This window comes from Ornithodoros turicata, unplaced genomic scaffold, assembly GCF_037126465.1.
Source record: "Ornithodoros turicata isolate Travis unplaced genomic scaffold, ASM3712646v1 ctg00000858.1, whole genome shotgun sequence".
Classification (NCBI taxonomy): domain Eukaryota; kingdom Metazoa; phylum Arthropoda; class Arachnida; order Ixodida; family Argasidae; genus Ornithodoros; species Ornithodoros turicata.
In genome coordinates this window covers 374,420-384,363 of record NW_026999407.1, presented here as the reverse complement: position 1 = coordinate 384,363, position 9,944 = coordinate 374,420, and positions in this window count along the sequence as shown.

The following is a 9,944-nucleotide window of genomic DNA, read 5'->3' as shown; positions in this document are numbered from 1 at the left end:
TACTTCTGTAAAGCGTGCTTTGCCTGTTGAGTACTTGACTTACGTGGCGAAGCCCATCTCTGGAGTACACATTATATTGCATTTGGAGTCCCCTTGATAGAGAAAATTGAGGTGGAGAATAATTCTTTAATCAGTCGGTCTGGGCGCACCTCCTGCACTTGTACTCCTGTAAAGCGTGCTTTGCCTGTTGAGTACTTGACTTGCGTGGCGAAGCCCATCTCTGGAGTACACATTAAACTGCATTTGGAGTCCCCTTGATAGAGAAAATCGAGGTGGAGAATAATTCTATAATCAGTCGGTCTGGGCGCACCTCCTGCACTTGTACTTCTGTAAAGCGTGCTTTGCCTGTTGAGTACTTGACTTACGTGGCGAAGCCCATCTCTGGAGTACACATTATATTGCATTTGGAGTCCCCTTGATAGAGAAAATTGAGGTGGAGAATAATTCTTTAATCAGTCGGTCTGGGCGCACCTCCTGCACTTGTACTCCTGTAAAGCGTGCTTTGCCTGTTGAGTACTTGACTTGCGTGGCGAAGCCCATCTCTGGAGTACACATTAAACTGCATTTGGAGTCCCCTTGATAGAGAAAATCGAGGTGGAGAATAATTCTTTAATCAGTCGGTCTGGGCGCACCTCCTGCACTTGTACTCCTGTAAAGCGTGCTTTGCCTGTTGAGTACTTGACTTGCGTGGCTAAGCCCATCTCTGGAGTACACATTAAATTGCATATGAAGTCCCCTTGATAGAGAAAATTGAGGTGGAGAATAATTCTTTAATCAGTCGGTCTGGGCGCACCTCCTGCACTTGTACTCCTGTAAAGCGTGCTTTGCCTGTTGAGTACTTGACTTGCGTGGCGAAGCCCATCTCTGGAGTACACATTAAACTGCATTTGGAGTCCCCTTGATAGAGAAAATCGAGGTGGAGAATAATTCTTTAATCAGTCGGTCTGGGCGCACCTCCTGCACTTGTACTCCTGTAAAGCGTGCTTTGCCTGTTGAGTACTTGACTTGCGTGGCTAAGCCCATCTCTGGAGTACACATTAAATTGCATATGAAGTCCCCTTGATAGAGAAAATCGAGGTGGAGAATAATTCTTTAATCAGTTGGTCTGGGCGCACCTCCTGCACTTGTACTCCTGTAAAGTGTGCTTTGCCTGTTGAGTACTTGACTTACGTGGCGAAGCCCATCTCTGGAGTTCACATTAAATTGCATTTGGAGTCCCCTTGATAGAGAAAATCGAGGTGGAGAATAATTCTTTAATCAGTCGGTCTGGGCGCACCTCCTGCACTTGTACTCCTGTAAAGCGTGCTTTGCCTGTTGAGTACTTGACTTGCGTGGCGAAGCCCATCTCTGGAGTACACATTAAACTGCATTTGGAGTCCCCTTGATAGAGAAAATCGAGGTGGAGAATAATTCTTTAATCAGTCGGTCTGGGCGCACCTCCTGCACTTGTACTCCTGTAAAGCGTGCTTTGCCTGTTGAGTACTTGACTTGCGTGGCTAAGCCCATCTCTGGAGTACACATTAAATTGCATATGAAGTCCCCTTGATAGAGAAAATCGAGGTGGAGAATAATTCTTTAATCAGTTGGTCTGGGCGCACCTCCTGCACTTGTACTCCTGTAAAGTGTGCTTTGCCTGTTGAGTACTTGACTTACGTGGCGAAGCCCATCTCTGGAGTTCACATTAAATTGCATTTGGAGTCCCCTTGATAGAGAAAATCGAGGTGGAGAATAATTCTTTAATCAGTCGGCCTGGGCGCACCTCCTGCACTTGTACTCCTGTAAAGCGTGCTTTGCCTGTTGAGTACTTGACTTGCGTGGCTAAGCCCATCTCTGGAGTACACATTAAATTGCATATGAAGTCCCCTTGATAGAGAAAATCGAGGTGGAGAATAATTCTTTAATCAGTTGGTCTGGGCGCACCTCCTGCACTTGTACTCCTGTAAAGTGTGCTTTGCCTGTTGAGTACTTGACTTACGTGGCGAAGCCCATCTCTGGAGTTCACATTAAATTGCATTTGGAGTCCCCTTGATAGAGAAAATCGAGGTGGAGAATAATTCTTTAATCAGTCGGTCTGGGCGCACCTCCTGCACTTGTACTCCTGTAAAGCGTGCTTTGCCTGTTGAGTACTTGACTTGCGTGGCTAAGCCCATCTCTGGAGTACACATTAAATTGCATATGAAGTCCCCTTGATAGAGAAAATCGAGGTGGAGAATAATTCTTTAATCAGTTGGTCTGGGCGCACCTCCTGCACTTGTACTCCTGTAAAGTGTGCTTTGCCTGTTGAGTCCTTGACTTACGTGGCGAAGCCCATCTCTGGAGTTCACATTAAATTGCATTTGGAGTCCCCTTGATAGAGAAAATTGAGGTGGAGAATAATTCTTTAATCAGTCGGTCTGGGCGCACCTCCTGCACTTGTACTCCTGTAAAGCGTGCTTTGCCTGTTGAGTACTTGACTTGCGTGGCTAAGCCCATCTCTGGAGTACACATTAAATTGCATATGAAGTCCCCTTGATAGAGAAAATCGAGGTGGAGAATAATTCTTTAATCAGTTGGTCTGGGCGCACCTCCTGCACTTGTACTCCTGTAAAGTGTGCTTTGCCTGTTGAGTACTTGACTTACGTGGCGAAGCCCATCTCTGGAGTTCACATTAAATTGCATTTGGAGTCCCCTTGATAGAGAAAATTGAGGTGGAGAATAATTCTTTAATCGGTCGGTCTGGGCGCACCTCCTGCACTTGTACTCCTGTAAAGCGTGCTTTGCCTGTTGAGTACTTGACTTGCGTGGCTAAGCCCATCTCTGGAGTACACATTAAATTGCATATGAAGTCCCCTTGATAGAGAAAATCGAGGTGGAGAATAATTCTTTAATCAGTTGGTCTGGGCGCACCTCCTGCACTTGTACTCCTGTAAAGTGTGCTTTGCCTGTTGAGTACTTGACTTACGTGGCGAAGCCCATCTCTGGAGTTCACATTAAATTGCATTTGGAGTCCCCTTGATAGAGAAAATCGAGGTGGAGAATAATTCTTTAATCAGTCGGTCTGGGCGCACCTCCTGCACTTGTACTCCCGTAAAGCGTGCTTTGCCTGTTGAGTACTTGACTTACGTGGCGAAGCCCATCTCTGGAGTTCACATTAAATTGCATTTGGAGTCCCCTTTATAGAGAAAATCGAGGTGGAGAATAATTCTTTAATCAGTCGGTCTGGGCGCACCTCCTGCACTTGTACTCCAGTAAAGCGTGCTTTGCCTGTTGAGTACTTGACTTACGTGGCGAAGCCCATCTCTGGAGTTCACATTAAATTGCATTTGGAGTCCCCTTGATAGAGAAAACAGAGGTGGAGAATAATTCTTTAATCAGTCGGTCTGGGCGCACCTCCTGCACTTGTACTCCCGTAAAGCGTGCTTTGCCTGTTGAGTACTTGACTTACGTGGCGAAGCCCATCTCTGGAGTTCACATTAAATTGCATTTGGAGTCCCCTTGATAGAGAAAATTGAGGTGGAGAATAATTCTTTAATCAGTCGGTCTGGGCGCACCTCCTGCACTTGTACTCCTGTAAAGCGTGCTTTGCCTGTTGAGTACTTGACTTGCGTGGCTAAGCCCATCTCTGGAGTACACATTAAATTGCATATGAAGTCCCCTTGATAGAGAAAATCGAGGTGGAGAATAATTCTTTAATCAGTTGGTCTGGGCGCACCTCCTGCACTTGTACTCCTGTAAAGTGTGCTTTGCCTGTTGAGTACTTGACTTACGTGGCGAAGCCCATCTCTGGAGTTCACATTAAATTGCATTTGGAGTCCCCTTGATAGAGAAAATCGAGGTGGAGAATAATTCTTTAATCAGTCGGTCTGGGCGCACCTCCTGCACTTGTACTCCCGTAAAGCGTGCTTTGCCTGTTGAGTACTTGACTTACGTGGCGAAGCCCATCTCTGGAGTTCACATTAAATTGCATTTGGAGTCCCCTTTATAGAGAAAATCGAGGTGGAGAATAATTCTTTAATCAGTCGGTCTGGGCGCACCTCCTGCACTTGTACTCCAGTAAAGCGTGCTTTGCCTGTTGAGTACTTGACTTACGTGGCGAAGCCCATCTCTGGAGTTCACATTAAATTGCATTTGGAGTCCCCTTGATAGAGAAAACAGAGGTGGAGAATAATTCTTTAATCAGTCGGTCTGGGCGCACCTCCTGCACTTGTACTCCCGTAAAGCGTGCTTTGCCTGTTGAGTACTTGACTTACGTGGCGAAGCCCATCTCTGGAGTTCACATTAAATTGCATTTGGAGTCCCCTTGATAGAGAAAATCGAGGTGGAGAATAATTCTTTAATCAGTCGGTCTGGGCGCACCTCCTGCACTTGTACTCCTGTAAAGTGTGCTTTGCCTGTTGAGTACTTGACTTACGTGGCGAAGCCCATCTCTGGAGTTCACATTAAATTGCATTTGGAGTCCCCTTGATAGAGAAAATCGAGGTGGAGGATAATTCTTTAATCAGTCGGTCTGGGCGCACCTCCTGCACTTGTACTCCTGTAAAGCGTGCTTTGCCTGTTGAGTACTTGACTTGCGTGGCTAAGCCCATCTCTGGAGTACACATTAAATTGCATATGAAGTCCCCTTGATAGAGAAAATCGAGGTGGAGAATAATTCTTTAATCAGTTGGTCTGGGCGCACCTCCTGCACTTGTACTCCTGTAAAGTGTGCTTTGCCTGTTGAGTACTTGACTTACGTGGCGAAGCCCATCTCTGGAGTTCACATTAAATTGCATTTGGAGTCCCCTTGATAGAGAAAATCGAGGTGGAGAATAATTCTTTAATCAGTCGGTCTGGGCGCACCTCCTGCACTTGTACTCCTGTAAAGCGTGCTTTGCCTGTTGAGTACTTGACTTGCGTGGCTAAGTCCATCTCTGGAGTACACATTAAATTGCATATGAAGTCCCCTTGATAGAGAAAATCGAGGTGGAGAATAATTCTTTAATCAGTCGGTCTGGGCGCACCTCCTGCACTTGTACTCCTGTAAAGCGTGCTTTGCCTGTTGAGTACTTGACTTGCGTGGCTAAGCCCATCTCTGGAGTACACATTAAATTGCATATGAAGTCCCCTTGATAGAGAAAATCGAGGTGGAGAATAATTCTTTAATCAGTTGGTCTGGGCGCACCTCCTGCACTTGTACTCCTGTAAAGTGTGCTTTGCCTGTTGAGTACTTGACTTACGTGGCGAAGCCCATCTCTGGAGTTCACATTAAATTGCATTTGGAGTCCCCTTGATAGAGAAAATTGAGGTGGAGAATAATTCTTTAATCAGTCGGTCTGGGCGCACCTCCTGCACTTGTACTCCTGTAAAGCGTGCTTTGCCTGTTGAGTACTTGACTTGCGTGGCTAAGCCCATCTCTGGAGTACACATTAAATTGCATATGAAGTCCCCTTGATAGAGAAAATCGAGGTGGAGAATAATTCTTTAATCAGTTGGTCTGGGCGCACCTCCTGCACTTGTACTCCTGTAAAGTGTGCTTTGCCTGTTGAGTACTTGACTTACGTGGCGAAGCCCATCTCTGGAGTTCACATTAAATTGCATTTGGAGTCCCCTTGATAGAGAAAATCGAGGTGGAGAATAATTCTTTAATCAGTTGGTCTGGGCGTACCTCCTGCACTTGTACTCCTGTAAAGTGTGCTTTGCCTGTTGAGTACTTGACTTACGTGGCGAAGCCCATCTCTGGAGTTCACATTAAATTGCATTTGGAGTCCCCTTGATAGAGAAAATCGAGGTGGAGAATAATTCTTTAATCAGTCGGTCTGGGCGCACCTCCTGCACTTGTACTCCTGTAAAGCGTGCTTTGCCTGTTGAGTACTTGACTTGCGTGGCTAAGCCCATCTCTGGAGTACACATTAAATTGCATATGAAGTCCCCTTGATAGAGAAAATCGAGGTGGAGAATAATTCTTTAATCAGTTGGTCTGGGCGCACCTCCTGCACTTGTACTCCTGTAAAGTGTGCTTTGCCTGTTGAGTACTTGACTTACGTGGCGAAGCCCATCTCTGGAGTTCACATTAAATTGCATTTGGAGTCCCCTTGATAGAGAAAATCGAGGTGGAGAATAATTCTTTAATCAGTCGGTCTGGGCGCACCTCCTGCACTTGTACTCCTGTAAAGCGTGCTTTGCTTGTTGAGTACTTGACTTGCGTGGCTAAGCCCATCTCTGGAGTACACATTAAATTGCATATGAAGTCCCCTTGATAGAGAAAATCGAGGCGGAGAATAATTCTTTAATCAGTTGGTCTGGGCGCACCTCCTGCACTTGTACTCCTGTAAAGTGTGCTTTGCCTGTTGAGTACTTGACTTACGTGGCGAAGCCCATCTCTGGAGTTCACATTAAATTGCATTTGCAGTCCCCTTGATAGAGAAAATTGAGGTGGAGAATAATTCTTTAATCAGTCGGTCTGGGCGCACCTCCTGCACTTGTACTCCTGTAAAGCGTGCTTTGCCTGTTGAGTACTTGACTTGCGTGGCTAAGCCCATCTCTGGAGTACACATTAAATTGCATATGAAGTCCCCTTGATAGAGAAAATCGAGGTGGAGAATAATTCTTTAATCAGTTGGTCTGGGCGCACCTCCTGCACTTGTACTCCTGTAAAGTGTGCTTTGCCTGTTGAGTACTTGACTTACGTGGCGAAGCCCATCTCTGGAGTTCACATTAAATTGCATTTGGAGTCCCCTTGATAGAGAAAATTGAGGTGGAGAATAATTCTTTAATCAGTCGGTCTGGGCGCACCTCCTGCACTTGTACTCCTGTAAAGCGTGCTTTGCCTGTTGAGTACTTGACTTGCGTGGCTAAGCCCATCTCTGGAGTACACATTAAATTGCATATGAAGTCCCCTTGATAGAGAAAATCGAGGTGGAGAATAATTCTTTAATCAGTCGGTCTGGGCGCACCTCCTGCACTTGTACTCCCGTAAAGCGTGCTTTGCCTGTTGAGTACTTGACTTACGTGGCGAAGCCCATCTCTGGAGTTCACATTAAATTGCATTTGGAGTCCCCTTTATAGAGAAAATCGAGGTGGAGAATAATTCTTTAATCAGTCGGTCTGGGCGCACCTCCTGCACTTGTACTCCAGTAAAGCGTGCTTTGCCTGTTGAGTACTTGACTTACGTGGCGAAGCCCATCTCTGGAGTTCACATTAAATTGCATTTGGAGTCCCCTTTATAGAGAAAATCGAGGTGGAGAATAATTCTTTAATCAGTCGGTCTGGGCGCACCTCCTGCACTTGTACTCCCGTAAAGCGTGCTTTGCCTGTTGAGTACTTGACTTACGTGGCGAAGCCCATCTCTGGAGTTCACATTAAATTGCATTTGGAGTCCCCTTTATAGAGAAAATCGAGGTGGAGAATAATTCTTTAATCAGTCGGTCTGGGCGCACCTCCTGCACTTGTACTCCAGTAAAGCGTGCTTTGCCTGTTGAGTACTTGACTTACGTGGCGAAGCCCATCTCTGGAGTTCACATTAAATTACATTTGGAGTCCCCTTTATAGAGAAAATCGAGGTGGAGAATAATTCTTTAATCAGTCGGTCTGGGCGCACCTCCTGCACTTGTACTCCCGTAAAGCGTGCTTTGCCTGTTGAGTACTTGACTTACGTGGCGAAGCCCATCTCTGGAGTTCACATTAAATTGCATTTGGAGTCCCCTTGATAGAGAAAATCGAGGTGGAGAATAATTCTTTAATCAGTCGGTCTGGGCGCACCTCCTGCACTTGTACTCCCGTAAAGCGTGCTTTGCCTGTTGAGTACTTGACTTACGTGGCGAAGCCCATCTCTGGAGTTCACATTAAATTGCATTTGGAGTCCCCTTTATAGAGAAAATCGAGGTGGAGAATAATTCTTTAATCAGCCGGTCTGGGCGCACCTCCTGCACTTGTACTTCTGTAAAGCGTGCTTTGCCTGTTGAGCACTTGACTTATGTGGCGAAGCCCATCTCTGGAGTTCACATTAAATTGCATTTGGAGTCCCCTTTATAGAGAAAATCGAGGTGGAGAATAATTCTTTAATCAGTCGGTCTGGGCGCACCTCCTGCACTTGTACTTCTGTAAAGCGTGCTTTGCCTGTTGAGCACTTGACTTATGTGGCGAAGCCCATCTCTGGAGTTCACATTAAATTGCATTTGGAGTCCCCTTTATAGAGAAAATCCAGGTGGAGAATAATTCTTTAATCAGTCGGTCTGGGCGCACCTCCTGCACTTGTACTTCTGTAAAGCGTGCTTTGCCTGTTGAGCACTTGACTTATGTGGCGAAGCCCATCTCTGGAGTTCACATTAAATTGCATTTGGAGTCCCCTTGATAGAGAAAATCGAGGTGGAGAATAATTCTTTAATCAGTCGGTCTGGGCGCACCTCCTGCACTTGTACTTCTGTAAAGCGTGCTTTGCCTGTTGAGCACTTGACTTATGTGGCGAAGCCCATCTCTGGAGTTCACATTAAATTGCATTTGGAGTCCCCTTGATAGAGAAAATCCAGGTGGAGAATAATTCTTTAATCAGTCGGTCTGGGCGCACCTCCTGCACTTGTACTTCTGTAAAGCGTGCTTTGCCTGTTGAGCACTTGACTTATGTGGCGAAGCCCATCTCTGGAGTTCACATTAAATTGCATTTGGAGTCCCCTTTATAGAGAAAATCGAGGTGGAGAATAATTCTTTAATCAGTCGGTCTGGGCGCACCACCTGCACTTGTACTTCTGTAAAGCGTGCTTTGCCTGTTGAGCACTTGACTTATGTGGCGAAGCCCATCTCTGGAGTTCACATTAAATTGCATTTGGAGTCCCCTTTATAGAGAAAATCGAGGTGGAGAATAATTCTTTAATCAGTCGGTCTGGGCGCACCTCCTGCACTTGTACTTCTGTAAAGCGTGCTTTGCCTGTTGAGCACTTGACTTATGTGGCGAAGCCCATCTCTGGAGTTCACATTAAATTGCATTTGGAGTCCCCTTTATAGAGAAAATCGAGGTGGAGAATAATTCTTTAATCAGTCGGTGTGGGCGCACCTCCTGCACTTGTACTTCTGTAAAGCGTGCTTTGCCTGTTGAGCACTTGACTTATGTGGCGAAGCCCATCTCTGGAGTTCACATTAAATTGCATTTGGAGTCCCCTTTATAGAGAAAATCGAGGTGGAGAATAATTCTTTAATCAGTCGGTCTGGGCGCACCTCCTGCACTTGTACTTCTGTAAAGCGTGCTTTGCCTGTTGAGCACTTGACTTATGTGGCGAAGCCCATCTCTGGAGTTCACATTAAATTGCATTTGGAGTCCCCTTTATAGAGAAAATCGAGGTGGAGAATAATTCTTTAATCAGTCGGTCTGGGCGCACCTCCTGCACTTGTACTTCTGTAAAGCGTGCTTTGCCTGTTGAGCACTTGACTTATGTGGCGAAGCCCATCTCTGGAGTTCACATTAAATTGCATTTGGAGTCCCCTTTATAGAGAAAATCGAGGTGGAGAATAATTCTTTAATCAGTCGGTCTGGGCGCACCTCCTGCACTTGTACTTCTGTAAAGCGTGCTTTGCCTGTTGAGCACTTGACTTATGTGGCGAAGCCCATCTCTGGAGTTCACATTAAATTGCATTTGGAGTCCCCTTTATAGAGAAAATCGAGGTGGAGAATAATTCTTTAATCAGTCGGTCTGGGCGCACCTCCTGCACTTGTACTTCTGTAAAGCGTGCTTTGCCTGTTGAGCACTTGACTTATGTGGCGAAGCCCATCTCTGGAGTTCACATTAAATTGCATTTGGAGTCCCCTTTATAGAGAAAATCGAGGTGGAGAATAATTCTTTAATCAGTCGGTCTGGGCGCACCTCCTGCACTTGTACTCCTGTAAAGCGTGCTTTGCCTGTTGAGTACTTGACTTGCGTGGCTAAGCCCATCTCTGGAGTACACATTAAATTGCATATGAAGTCCCCTTGATAGAGAAAATCGAGGTGGAGAATAAT